Source organism: Dysidea avara, chromosome 1, assembly GCF_963678975.1.
Source record: "Dysidea avara chromosome 1, odDysAvar1.4, whole genome shotgun sequence".
In the NCBI taxonomy this organism is placed as follows: Eukaryota; Metazoa; Porifera; class Demospongiae; order Dictyoceratida; family Dysideidae; genus Dysidea; species Dysidea avara.
The window spans coordinates 32,334,245-32,349,849 of NC_089272.1; the positions used below are offsets into that span (position 1 = coordinate 32,334,245).

The window sequence follows — 15,605 nt, forward strand, 5'->3', positions numbered from 1 at the left end:
CTTCTTATTGGATTCATGATCCATTGTTGATACAATGAAAATTCAAAAACTAGGCCATTATTACAAATGCTACTCCTCCTTCATATCTATAATAGAGTTAATGATGCATGTAATGTAATGATGTGACATGATGTAATATAATGTAATTTATGCATACCTGTAACATTAATATTGTGTACTACTGTAGTTGTAAGAGTTAGTTGTTATTGTGTACTTTCAGTTATTGATTAATAATATTATATACAGTAGTCTGTTTTGCCTATAAATGGTCTGCCTACACTTCCCTACAATTAGAACAATACCCACACATAATATTATGTGTTTACAAGTACTCCTGAAGATAGTCAAAGATTAGTACAATAATTAAAAGCTATATAGAGCGATATTACCCAAAACTCTACTAGGGGTTTCTCTATACTTGTATATATGAACTTTGTAAAAATGTGTTTGGGTTTAAAGGTGCCCAATTATCCCTTCAACATAAAACAAGAGTAGTATGCTCCTTGTCTTACTCAGAAACTGAAATTTGAAGTTTGATCTTCTAAAGCATTATTTAGGACAAAAGACATTCATTTCTTTTAGGCTGTAGAATTGTGCCAGCATATTGATATTCACGATTTTTCAATGAATATAACTGGAATGCATACACTAAGCCAGTAGAGGTAGCATTGTAGCTAAACATAAACATAAGATTTTGATATAATTATCCATATACTGCGCATTCTGATTGGTTACAACATAGCAACCATATTAAATAATTTGCATCCATTGGCAAATGGAGCCAATTTTTTCAGGCATATATATATTATTTCATTAAATATTTTATTCTATTGTAGCTACATATAATCTATTGTTTACCTTTAATTTGTTAGTACACTAGCTTCCACTTAAAAATGGATATTTATGCCTTATGGCACTAAAGGTGTGTTGAACAGACAATTTTAATCAGATGAGCTCGAGAAATAATGATTGCTCAAACAGAGGAAAACCTGGAGAATGCTGATACAATAACATTGAGGGAGGTAGCAAAGAGATATAACTGTAGAGAAAGTAATGTTTTTAGTTTGCAAATTAATGTAAATCTGCATGGCTGTAGCTTAATATAGCAATATTAGACACGCTATACTCCAAGACTGATGTGCATAGTAATTAATTGTGCAATAATTTTTTTTAACTGCATGTAGTTCGCTGAATCTTTGCTATTGAATGAGGCATGTACATTGCCTGCTGAGATGAAGTAGGAAAACACAACGTGGCAGAGATTTTATGGTGAGTTTATGAGTTCTAATGTATAGTTCAGTAATGAATGTATATTAAGTAGCATGCATTGTTTTATTATTGCTAAGTGCGTTGTATAGCTACTTGCTACTTACTGTCATACTTGTGGATGGGAAGACAATGTGTTTAGTTACTCTTATCTGAATGTACTCTTTAAAGTTAACAACATCCACATTAATTTGTGCTTGTAGGTCCAGTGTGATGAATATACTATTTACGGTATGTATAAACAAGAAAAGTACGTAAACAAGACATTGGATCTTCAAAAGAAGAAGAGTGTACATAGTATATAAAAATGCAAATACAGTGAGGAGCCATGCTGCACAACTGATGACACTTACGAAGTTCATTTTTCCAGTTATTTGCTTTGCACAAGCAGTATATGCATATATGTATAATTCAGTTAGAGCTTACTAGCTACCATGCATGTTGTAATTGCTCTCCTTGCTTATTTACCCAATTCTGTTGTAAATTGTCAGTTATCCACACTTATAATTGAGTATATATATAAGACCATCTGCATGCTTCTGATAGCTACTGTATAAAGTAGCATACATGCACACTACATTTATGTAAAGTTCTGCAGACAAAGTGAGGTCATGTACATAAGATTTAGGTACATTAGTATAGGACTATAGTGGGAAATGCATGGGCATGCATGGCAAGGATAAAATGCATGCAGTGTGCTGATGAATAAATTTATAGTTACAGCTCAGTAGTAAGCAGATTATTGTGTTGTGTTCTAAGTTTGCTCAGCTATAGAAATGCTTGTAAAGACAGCCCATTGTAGCTAGGTGATGGCAAGACTAGAAGATACTGAGAAAAGGCATAATACGCATATGGTACGTACCATACGCGTATGTCTATACCGTACGCGTATGGTACGGAAAATCGTACCGTACGCGTATGGTATTTACCATACGCGTATGGTACATACCATACGCGTACGGTACAAAATACGCATATGGTATAGAACATGGCTGCTAGCTATGATTATTAAAAGTGCATGCGCGCCTATATGCTACGTACGTTGCACATGACTTTATAAAGGGGAAACATATTACCCGGGGAAACACATATCACTGTGACTTGTAGGTCGCTAGCGAGTTAGTGATATGTGTGCGGGGAAACACGGATCCCTAGGGATATGTGTGCGGGAAACACGTTACCCGGGGAAACATATATCACTGTGACACCGGCTAAATAAATATTTGCACCGTGACCGGTGACCGGCTAAATATCCACTTCGTTGTTTTTATTTTAATAGCTACGGTACGTAGTACATACCTCGAATCTGACAAATCTCCACTGCAATTACAAATACCCACAGGCAAGATACACTTTCTCTGAGCATCATAACGGTGACAACGATGAATCAAAGCTGACTTGTTGGTGATCAGGAACGTTTGTCATACCAGTGAAAGCGCTACTAAAATGTATTATCATAGCTTTATAAATTCATAGCGCTTAGCTAGGCACTGTTTATAATACCGTACGCAAGGAGATTTTGACGTCAAAAAAATTCTAACTTAAATAACAATCAAGACGCACGATAGTGTGTCGTGCGGCCAAGAAGCCGGCGCGCCACATCGTGAGTATATTAACAGGAAGAAAGAAAATGCAATTTTTACACCTATGTAGCTCTGTGATTCCTTATCCGATTGGAACCAAATTTGCTAGAAACGTGCCGCCCAGTTAGGGGAGTCTAAATACCAAATTTGAAGAAAATCGCTCAAGCCATTTCCGAGATACGAGCGAACAAAATTTCGTTCTAATTTCTTCGTTTTTTTCTTCTTCGTTTCGCACACTTCGCAAAATTCGCCATAAAACACGAATGCGTACTCGGATTTTGGCACACTTAAAGGGCTCATTAAGGCGGATCTTTGTACCAACTTTGGTAGGAATCCGATGAACATTCACGGAGTTATGACCGATTATTTGCGTAAAATAAGGTCGAAGGTCTGTCACGCCTACAGAGTAAATGCCTTGGAAGAATCAGTTGAAAATTGATATGTAGATGGAGCAACCATCGTAGGAGTGCCTTTTTGTGGTTTGAAAGGAATCGGGATAAAGACCATGGAGATATGACACAAAACCCAACCTGTGTCAAAATTACGCGATCGATTTTTATGAATAAAAAAAACTATTAGTTTTCGTGTCTACCAGGCAAACCGCTTAGAGCAACGAGCTGAAAATCAGTATGTAGCTGGAATAACCATCATAGAAAGTTCTTGCAATAGTACAGAAGAATCGGATTACAAATCACTGAGTTATGATTCGAAAGGCAACTACGTGCAGCAAATGCGAGATCGAGATACTCTAATAGAACAGTCACCCTAATAAAGCATTCAGCTGCATGCATAATTTACTCAGTTGTAATACATTGCAAGTTATTCTGTAGGGAATTCAGCTACAAACAAGTCACCCTGTAGTCAGATCAGCTAGAAGAAGGTACCTAATAGAGAGTTCAGCTACAAAGAAGCCATCATGTAGAGAGTTCAGCTCAAATAAATCACCCTGTAGAGAATTCAGCTACAAACAAATTGCCCTGTAGAGAGATCAGCTAGAAGAAGTTACCTTGTAGAGAGTTTAGTTAGAAACAAGTCATCCTGTAGATAGAATAGCTAAAAGAAGTCACATTGTAGAGAGTTCAGCTACACAGAAACCACCATGTACGAGAGTTCAGCTGCAAACAAATCACCTGAAGAGAGTTCAGCTAGGAACAAGTCACCCTGTACAGAGATCAGCTAGAAACAAGTCATCCTGTAGAGAGTTCAGCTAGAAGAAGTTACATTGTAGAGAGTTCAGTTACAAAGAAACTACCATGTAGAGAGTTCAGCTGCAAACAAATCACCCTGTAGAGGGTTCAGCTACAACAAGTCACCCTGTAGAGAGTTCAGCTAGAAGAAGTTACATTGTAGAAAGTTCAGCTACAAAGAAACTACAATGTACAGAGTTCAGCAGCAAAAAAATTTCCTTGTAGAGAATTCAGCTACAAACAAATCACCCTGTAGAAAGATCAGCTAGAAGAAGTTACCTTGTAGAGAGTTCAGCTACAAACAAATCACCCTGTAGAGAGTTCAGCTAGAAACAAGTCACCCTGTAGAGAGTTCAGCTAGAAGAAGTTACATTGTAGAGAGTTCAGCTACAAAGAAACTACCATGTACAGAGTTCAACTGCAAACAAATTGCCCTGTAGAGAATTCAGCTACAAAAAAATCACCCTGTAGAAAGATCAGCTAGAAGAAGTTACCTTGTAGAGAGTTCAGCTACAAACAAATCACCCTGTAGAGAGTTTAGCTAGAAACAAGTCACCCTATAGAGAGTTCAGCTAGAAGAAGTTACATTGTAGAGAGTTCAGCTACAAAGAAACTACCATGTAGAGAGTTCAGCAGCAAACCAATTGCCCTGTAGAGAATTCAGCTACAGACAAATCAACTTGTAGAAAGATCAGCTAGAACAAGTTACCTTGTAGAGAGTTTAGCAACAAACAAATCACAATGTAGAGGGATCAGCTACAAATAAGTCACCCTGTAGAGAGTTCAGCTAGAAGAAGTTACATTCTAGAGAGTTCAGCTACAAAGAAACTACCATGTAGAGAGTTCAGCTACAAACAAATTTCCCTGTAGAGACAAACAAGTCACCCTGTAGAAAGATCAGCTAGAAGAAGTTACCTTGTAGAGAGTTCAGCTACAAACAAATCACCCTGTAGAGAGTTCAGTTAGAAACAAGTCACCTTGTAGAGAGATCAGCTAGAAACAAGTCACCGGTAGAGAGTTCAACTAGAAGAAGTTACATTGTAGAGAGTTCAGCTACAAAGAAAGTACCATGTAGAGAGTTCAGCAGCAAACAAAATTTCCCTGTAGAGAATTCAGCTACACACAAATCACCCTGTAGAAAGATCAGCTAGAAGAAGTTACCTTGTAGAGAGTTCAGCTACAAATAAATCACCCTGTAGAGGGTTCAGCTACAAACAAGTCACCCTATAGAGAGTTCAGCTAGAAGAAGTTACATTGTAGAGAGATCAGCTACAAAGAAACTACCATGTACAGAGTTCAACTGCAAACAAATTGCCCTGTAGACAATTCAGCTACAAACAAATCACCCTGTAGAAAGTTCAGCTAGAAGAAGTTACCTTGTAGAGAGTTCAGCTACAAACAAATTACCCTGTAGAGAGTTCAGCTAGAAACAAGTCACCCTGTAGAGAGTTCAGCTAGAAGAAGTTACATTGTAGAGAGTTCAGCTACAAAGAAACTACCATGTAGAGAGTTCAGCTGCAAACAAATTTCCCTGTAGAGAATTCAGCTACAGACAAATCACCTTGTAGAAAGATCAGCTAGAAGAAGTTATCTTGTAGAGAGTTTAGCAACAAACAAATCACCCTGTAGAGGGTTCAGCTACAAACAAGTCACCCTGTAGAGAGTTCAGCTAGAAGAAGTTACATTGTAGAGAGTTCAGCTACAAAGAAACTACCATGTACAGAGTTCAGCTTCAAACAAATTTCCCTGTAGAGACAAACAAATCACCCTGTAGAAAGATCAGCTAGAAGAAGTTACCTTGTGGAGAGTTCAGCTACAAACAAATCACCCTGTAGAGAGTTCAGCTAGAAACAAGTCACCCTCTAGAGAGATCAGCTAGAAACAAGTCATCCGTAGAAAGTTCAGCTAGAAGAAGTTACATTGTAGAGAGTTCAGCTACAAAGAAACTACCATGTAGAGAGTTCAGCTGCAAACAAATTTCCCTGTAGAGACAAACAAATCACCCTGTAGAATGATCAGCTAGAAGAAGTTACCTTGTAGAGAGTTCAGCTACAAACAAATCACCCTGTAGAGAGTTCAGCTAGAAACAAGTCACCATGTAAAGAGATCAGCTAGAAACAAGTCACCCTGTAGAGAGTTCAGCTAGAAACAAGTCACCCTGTAGAGAGTTCAGCTACAAAGAAACTACCATGTAGAGAGTTCAGCTGCAAACAAATTGCCTTGTAGAGAATTCAGCTACAAACAAATCACCCTGTAGAAAGATCAGCTAGAAGAAGTTACCTTGTAGAGAGTTCAGCTACAAACAAATCACCCTGTAGAGAGTTCAGCTAGAAACAAGTCACCCTGTAGAGAGATCAGCTAGAAACAAGCCACCCGTAGAGAGTTCAGCTAGAAGACAGCTAGAAGAAGTTATATTGTAGCAGTTTAGCTGCAAACAAATCGCCCTGTAGAGAATTCAGCTACAAACAAATCACCCTGTAGAAAGATCAGCTAGAAGAAGTCATCTTGTAGAGAGTTCAGCTACAAACAAATCACCCTGTAGAGAGTTCAGCTACAAACAAGTCATCCGGTAGAGAGATCAGCCAGAAGGATCACCTTGCAGAGAGGTTAGCTACAAAGAAATCACCCTGCTTCATCTTTACTTCTTCCTGTAGTAAAGAAAAAATGACAGGTTAAAAAGCCCTAAAGCCGGCCATAGGCCGGCTTTATGGCCGCCTTTGGGTTATACAAATACAAAAAGAAGTGAAATCTAATCCAAAACAGCCAAGCTGTAAAAAAATAGTGCGGCCCTGAGAAAGGCTATGGTGAAAAAAGATGTGAAATCCAAGGTGGCGGCCAGGAAATGGCTGTGATGGTAGGTTAATGGTAAAAATTTTCATAACACCAATTCAGGTGAATTTGGTGCCGCTTAATTCATCTGAATTGTTGTTATGAAAATTTTTACCATTAACCTACCATCACAGCCATTTCTTGGCCGCCACCTTGGATTTCACATCTTTTTTCACCATAGCCTTTCTCAGGGCCGCACTATTTTTTTACAGCTTGGCTGTTTTGAATTAGATAATTATGGACATAACACACGTACATACTGAAAACTACACCATACTACTACTTATTACCTAACTATATCAAGACACACGATAGTGTGTCGTGCGGCCCAAGAAGCCGGCGCGCCACACCGTGAGTATATTAACCGGAAGAAAGAAAACGCAATTTTCACACCTATGTAGCTCTGTGATCCCTTATCCGATTGGAACTAAATTTGCTAGAGACGTGCCTCCCGGTTAGGGGAGTCTACATACCAAATTTGAAGAAAATTGGTACAGCCATTTCCGAGATACGAGCGAACAAAATTTCGTTTTAATTTCTTCGTTTTTTTCTTCTTCATCTTCTTCATTTTGCACACTTGGCAAAATTCGCCATAAAACACGAATGCGTGCTCGGATTGGGCTGAAATTTGGCACACTTAAGGCGCTCATTAAGGCGGATCTCCGAACCAACTTTGGTAGGAATCCGATGAACATTCATGGAGTTATTACCGATTATTTGCGTAAAATAAGGTCGAAGGTCTGTCACGCCTACAGGGTAAACCCCTTGGAGGAATCAGTTGAAAATTATATGTAGATGGAGCAACCATTGTAGGAGTGCCTTTTTGTGGTTTGAAAGGAATCGGGATAAAGACCATGGAGATATGACACAAAACCCAACCTGTGTCAAAATTACGCGATCGATTTTTATGAATAAAAAACTATTAGTTTTCGTGTCTACCAGGCAAACCGCTTAGAGTAATGAACTGAAAATCAGTATGTAGCTGGAATAATCATCATAGAAAGTTCTTGCAGTAGTGCAGAAGAATCGGATTACAAATCACTGAGTTATGATTCGAAAGGCAACTACGTGCAGCAAATGCGAGATCGAGATACTCTAATAGAACAGTCACCTTAATAAAGCATTCAGCTGCATGTATAATTTACACAGTTATATTACATTGCAAGTTATTCTGTAGAGAATTCAGCTACAAACATTCACCCTGTAGTCAGATCAGCTAGAAGAAGGTACCTAATAGAGAGCTCAGCTACAAAGAATCCATCACGTAGAGAGTTCAGCTCAAATAAATCACCTTGTAGAGAAATCAGCTCCAAACAAATTGCCCTGTAGAGAGATCAGCTAGAAGAAGTTACCTTGTAGAGAGTTCAGTTACAAAGAAACAATAATGCAAAGAGTTTAGCTGCAAACAAATCACCCAGTAGAAAGTTCCGCTATGAACAGATCACACTATAGAGAGTTCAGTTAGAAACAAGTCATCCTGTAGAGAGATCAGCTAGAAGAAGTCACATTGTAGAGAGTTCAGTTACAAAGAAACAATAATGCAAAGAGTTCAGCTACAAACAAATCACCCTGTAGAGAGTTCAGCTAGAAACAAGTCACCCTGTAGAGAGATCAGCTAGAAACAAGTCACCCTGTAGAGAGTTCAGCTAGAAGAAGTCACATTGTAGAGAGTTCAGCTACAAAGAAACTATCATGTACAGAGTTCAGCTGAAAACAAATTGCCCTGTAGAGAATTCAGCTACAAACAAATCACCCTGTAGAAAGATCAGCTAGAAGAAGTTACCTTGTAGAGAGTTCAGCTACAAACAAATCACCCTGTAGAGAGTTCAGCTACAAACAAGTCATCCTGTAGAGAGTTCAGCTAGAAGAAGTTACATTGTAGAGAGTTCAGCTACAAAGAAACTACCATGTAGAGAGATCAGCTGCAAACAAATTGTCCTGTAGAGAATTCAGCTACAAACAAATCACCCTGTAGAAAGATCATCTAGAAGAAGTTACCTTGTAGAGAGTTCAGCTATGAACAAATCACCCTGTAGAGAGTTTAGCTAGAAACAAGTAACCCTGTAGAGAGTTCAGCTAGAAGAAGTTACATTGTAGAGAGTTCAGCTGCAATCAAATTGCCCTGTAGAGAATTCAGCTACAAACAAATCACCCTGTAGAAAGATCACATAGAAGAAGTTATATACCTTGTAGAGAGTTCAGCTACAAACAAATTACTCTGTAGAGAGTTCAGCTAGAAACAAGTTATCCTGTAGAGAGTTCAGCTACAAAGAAACTACCATATAGATAGTTCAGCTACAAACAAATTGCCCTGTAGAGACAAACAAATCACCCTGTAGAAAGATCAGCTAGAAGAAGTTACCTTGTGGAGAGTTCACCTACAAACAAATCACCCTGTAGAGGGTTCAACTACGAACAAGTCACCCTGACTAGTTAGAGAGTTCAGCTAGAAGAAGGTACATTGTAGAGAGTTCAGCTACAAACACGTTACACTGTAGAGAGATCAGCTAGAAACAAGTCACCCTGTAGAGAGTTCAGCTAGAAGAAGTTACCTTGTAGAGAGTTTAGCTACAAACAAATCACCCTGTAGAGGATTCAGCTACAAACAAGTCACACTGTAGAGAGTTCAGCTAGAAGAAGTTACCTTGTAGAGAGTTCAGCTACAAACAAATCACCCTGTAGAGGGTTCAACTACAAACAAGTCACCCTGACTAGTTAGAGAGTTCAGCTAGAAGAAGGTACATTGCAGAGAGTTCAGCTAGAAACAAGTTACACTGTAGGGAGATCAGCTAGAAACAAGTCACCCTGTAGAGAGTTCAGCTAGAAGAAGTCACATTGTAGAGAGTTCAGCTACAAAGAAACTACCATGTAGAGAGTTCAACTGCAAACAAATTGCCCTGTAGAGAATTCAGCTACAAACAAATCACCCTGTAGAAAGATCAGCTAGAAGAAGTTACCTTGTAGAGAGTTCAGCTATAAACAAATCACCCTGTAGAGAGTTCAGCTACAAACAAGTTACCCTGTAGAGAGTTCAGCTAGAAGAAGTTACATTGTAGAGAGTTCAGCTACAAAGAAACTACCATGTAGAGAGTTCAGCTGCAAACAAATTGCCATGTAGAGACAAACAAATCACCCTGTTGAAAGATCAGCTAGAAGAAGTTACCTTGTAGAGAGTTCAGCTACAAACAAATCACCCTGTAGAGTGTTCAGCTAGAAACAAGTTACCCTGTAGAGAGTTCAGCTAGGAGAAGTTACATTGTAGAGAGTTCAGCTACAAAGAAACTACCATGTAGAGAGTTCAGCTGCAAACAAATTTCCCTGTAGAGACAAACAAATCACCCTGTAGAAAGATCAGCTAGAAGAAGTTACCTTGTAGAGAGTTCAGCTACAAACAAATCACCCTGTAGAGAGTTGAGCTACAAGCAAGTCATCCGGTAGAGAGATCAGCTAGAAGGATCATCTTTCAGAGAGGTCAGCTACAAAGAAATCATCCTGCTTCATCTTTTCTTCTTCCTGTAGTAAAGAAAAAATGACAGGTTAAAAAGCCCTAAAGCCAGCCATAGGCCGGCTTTGGGGTATACAAATACAAAAAGAAGTGAAATCTAATCCAAAACAGTCAAGCTGTAAAAAAATAGTGCGGCCCTGAGAAAGGCTATGGTGAAAAAAGATGTGAAATCCAAGGTGGCGGCCAAGAAATGGCTGTTATGGTAGATTAATGGTAAAAATTTTAATAACAACAATTCAGGTGAATTTGGTGCCACTTGGTCTTGACACAAAATTCACCTGAATTGTCGTTATTAAAATTTTAACCATTAACCTACCATCACAGCCATTTCTTGGCCGCCACCTTGGATTTCACATCTTTTTTCACCATAGCCTTTCTCAGGGCCGCACTCTTTTACAGCTTGGCTGTTTTGGATTAGATATACTTATTACTACCTACATACTTAACTTAACCAATGTCAAAGTCAGGAAATTCATCTTCAGCCGTAAGCGAATACTGGCGGAGTATCATTTTCCCATTGTACCTCCACTAAGTCACAGATAGTTGCTGGAGAAGTTGGCGCCTAGCAAACTTTCTAGGTAAACCGTTTCTAACAGTTGTTCTGTCAGCTATGGATCCTAAAATTGATAGGGCATATGGTGACCAAACACCAAAGGTCTCACATACAAGAGGAATAAAGTCTCCTCCATTATCATTTACAATATCCTGTTATTGGTTGTCTTTAGCTATCTCACCAACAGCAGCGGCCACCCCAGCCTGAGAAGAAGCAGAAGATATGACAGCAGACTGAGTGGTACTCCTGACGGATAGATCAAAATAGTCAGGACGACCAAGATGAAAGTCAGGGTGGTATAAGTCGCCAGGACGAGATTGGTCAGATGAAATGCCTTGCTCCCTAAAAACACCAGGGTGATCTTGGAGCAAGGCATGGTGTATAACAGACACTAAAGCATTATGACGCTGGATCCTCAAGGGACCATGAGAGCACCCCAGCAGATGATCACCAAACTGGTCAATGACAGAGAGAAGTACAGAGTGGTAAAGAAGGGAACAAAGGAATGCCAAGCCACAAACGTAAAGCTATAGTAAAATCGTGAGGAGGAATAGCTAGACCCAAAGCAGGCTGTGGAAGTGTTTAAGCCAACAAAAAAATTTGACGAATTTGACGTCAAATTTAAATTCGTCAAAAGTTTATAAGCGCCCTTAAAAGTACAGGTTTTGCCTACAATTTCTTCATTTTCGTCAACATTTTATTCGTCAAATCTGCTGAAGTCTGAATTCGTCAAATTTTTTTGACGTCAAAATTTCCTTGCGCACGGTATATAAAAAACTTTTCTTGACCTTCTAACTTGATAAATCCAAAACTAAATCTATTAACGTGCAGCACTTACCATTTCTCTTGTAGCAATAAAAACCTTATCAATGTTTGACAAATTAATTATGATGATTCATCAAATTCATCAACTTTTTGTTTCATCAATAATTATTATTAATATTTTCCCTGTTGTACAGTATAGCTACTAGGATATTATTATTATTACAAGGGCGGATCCAGGGACTGGCAAGAGGAGGGGCACAAACAGTAAATGATTTCTCAAGAACAATAAACGAGTGGAACATACTACCAACTGACACAATTGAAATTGCAGATACTGATCTATTTACAGCTAGACTCCAATCATATTATTGTACCTAATGTATTTGTTTATGTGATTCCTGAGCACACCAGCAGGGCTGACTGCTCAGTAAACAATAATAATAATAATAATAATAATAATTGGGTAGAGCCAGAACCCCTGCTTAGTGCTGCACTTTTGAAGCAGCAAATAATCACCTCTTAGTAGTGTCTCACTGTTGCTATTAGCTATTTTGGCCTTTTCAGAGTCTTAAAAGCTGTTTAAAAGGCTCTGAATGTCGTAATAACAGCAACATAATAATTATTTTAGAGGCGCTTAGTACGTAAAGAGGTTCGGGTGGCAATTTCACAGCATATGTTCACAGCAAGTTTCACTTTGATTCGCTTTTATTTCAGGTGAATTTGTAATATATGCTGCATATTGTCATGGGTTTCTAGGCCTGACATAAAGCTAGCTAAGTAGCTAGAAGTATGGCTGGCTCCTCAACAAAGTTGGGGTTGGGGGGGGCATTTGCCCCAAATGCCCCATCCTGGATCCGCCATTGTTATTAAGTGTTTCTATTTTAAGATAATGGGACACTAATTAAGGTGATTAAAAATCAGATACTGTTGTTGTTCATGGGACTTCAATTTTGTACTGGGCCATGATTTGTCAATTACTCTATTCATAGAAGCTGTAAAGGTTCTATGGACTATTCCATGTATGTTGAGTCAAAAAAAATTACCCTTACAGCAGCATAAGAACTTGAAAAGTAAATGGCCATACAGCAGTATGAGAACTTGCAAAAGCAGAAACTACATGTAAAGTTGGATACTAAATGAATATCTAATCCAAAATCCAAAACAGCCAAGCTGTAGAAAAAAGGGTGTGACCCCCAAACAGCCATGGTGGAAAGATGTGGAATCCAAGTTGGCGGCCAAGAAATGGCTGTGATGGTAGGTAAATGGCAAAAAAATCTAATAACGACAATTCACATGAATTTGTACTGCCTCCTCCACTAGAACTCGACAACAAATTAACCTGAATTGTCATAAAATTTTCTGTCATTTACCTACTATCACAGCCATTTCTTGGCCGCCACCTTGGATTTCACATCTTTTCACCATAGCTGTTTGGGGGTCACACCTTTCTTTTACAGCTTGGCTGTTTTGGACTTCTTTTTGCACTTTTGTACTCCGAAGCAGGCCATAGGTTAGTTTTGGGGCCTCTGTTTACCTGTATTTTTTCTTTACTACAGAAAGGAGTAATGAGATGCAAAGGATTAATTTTAACATACATTTTTATACAGTAGCTATAGTTGTACGAATTTTTATATAATCAACTTTTCTCAACAGGCTAACAGTATGTAACTATCCAGCTTGTTACAACTTTGGACAGTAAATTAATCCTTCTTACAAATTACTGTGTAACTAGTTATATTATTATAGCTTCTTTAAACTACTACACAACTTAGTTACAAAAGTAGTTCAACTCTCTACTGGGTTACTTGCATTGTTGGGAGTAACGCGCTACTTATGTAACGCGTTACGCAGAAGCGTAGCCAGGATTTTTTGAAGGGGGGTTCCAGCACCAGCATTGAGTTACTAGAAGCAGGGGTCTGGGGGCACAGCCCCCAGCCGCTGAGAGACTTTCAATATTTTAATAAATCAAAACTCAGCAAATTACTATATTTTATGCAAAAAGTACATTAATTGTGATGCATTAAGTGCCCCAGGGATGAAGGTAGTACTAGATAAAGTCACCTAGTGGAAACAGAAAGCATAACACATAGAGACACATATAGTAATCTGTAAGTGATGGTTATATCTCACTGTGGTATAGGAGCCATGAATCCACTGATACAAATGACAATCAAAACAATATAGCTAACTATACAAATATGCATAGCATGAATTAATTTTGCATAACAAAAGTGATAAATTACTGGAGCTCTATATCTTTAAACACTGCACACCAAAGCTATAGCAGTATAAGGTCATGCTAAGTTTTGCATTTAATGTTGGAATGTCTGAAAAACTTCATATGGACATGGATATTTACATGCATGTTCTATTAGAGTATACCTGACTGCTCTATTAGAGTATATACCTGACTGCTCTATTAGAGTATATCGATATTTTTAACAAGTTTTGAAGAGGGCTCATGTTACCTCAGTAAATCCTTCCCTGAGAGATGAATGTAAGTTTTATCAACTCACTCATTTTGTCCTGCCACACTAAATGGTGTGTTAGGATCCTGCTTGCAAAAGTCAAAATTTTACAGGGGGTTCCTGAACCCCCCGGAACCCCCCTCCCTACGCCCCTGCGTTACGTAATATTATCACTTTTGTGGTAACAAAGTAATATAACGAAATACGCTATAAAACAGGTAATATAACGCAAGCTACTTTACTTACAAATGTAACGCGTTACCTAAGTAACATAGTTACTGTAACGAGTCTAATATTACATAATATTATTACTACAAGTAACGAAGTTACTAATCTCGTTAGTTATCCTCTGAGTAATGCCTAGCCACAGCGAAGTAACGAGGCCTACTGAATGAAGCTTATTCACCAGCTTCTTACTTATAACCAAAATTTGCATATTGTCCAACAGCGCAATCATGTCACGTGATAAGGTGGTAGTTTCACACGTGACAGCTTAAGGCTGTGGACACAAAGTAATATAATATGTAATATTATTACAGTTACTTTATTTTATGGGTAATATGTAACTGTAACTAAATAGAGTTCAGTTGCAAGTAATATGTAATATGTAACTAGTTACTTTTACAAAGTAACTTGCCCAACACTGGTTACTTGTATGTAGTTGTTCTCTACCAGGTGACTAACTTATAGCTAAACTTTTTATAGGGTGATTTGTTTGTAACTAACTCTCCATAGGGTGATTCATTTGTAGCTGGGGTGACTAGTTTGTTGCTGAACTCTCTACCGGATAGCTTGTTTGTAGTGGAACTCTCTAAGGTACCTTGTTTGTAGCTGAATGCTCTACTGGGTGGCTTTTGTAGTCTACAGGGTGATCTGTTTGTAGCTGAACTCTCTGGAGGGTGATTTGTTTGTATATATATATATATATATAACTGAACTCCATACAGGATGATTTGTTTGTGTCTGGACTCTTCACGGGGTGATCTGATCTCTCTACATGATGGCTTGCTTGTAGCTGAATTTTCCACAAGATGATTTGTTTGTAGGCGAACTCTCTACTGGGTGACCTGTTTGTAGCTGAACTCTCTACAGGTAAGTCATTTGTAGCTGAACTGGGATTATTTGTAGCTGAACACCCTACAGTGTGACTTGTTTGTAGCTGAACTCTCTACAGTGTGAATTTTTGTAGCTTATATTAACTCTCTACTGTGTAAATTGTTTGTAGCTGAACCCTCTACAGGTAACTTGTTTGTAGCCGAATTCTCGACAGGTAACTTCTTTGTAGCTGAATTCTCTGTTGGGTGACTTGCTTGTATATGAGCTCTCTACAGCATGGCTTAAATTGTTTGCAGCTGAACTCTCCACAGAGTGATTGTTTATAGCTGAATTCTCAATGGCAGATCCAGGATGGGGCATTTGGGGCAAATCCCCCCCCCTTCAAGAAATTGC

At 38.5% G+C, this 15,605-nt stretch overlaps 1 long non-coding RNA gene across 1 annotated transcript; it reads left to right on the forward strand.

Moving 5' to 3' along the window:
• Nucleotides 1-987: 987 nt before the first annotated feature.
• LOC136249736 (uncharacterized) lies at nt 988-1,772 on the forward strand. The gene is made up of 3 exons (XR_010698317.1): nt 988-1,022; nt 1,185-1,269; nt 1,470-1,772. It is a non-coding gene; the product is annotated as an uncharacterized lncRNA (long non-coding RNA).
• The last annotated feature ends 13,833 nt before the right edge of the window (nt 1,773-15,605 follow it).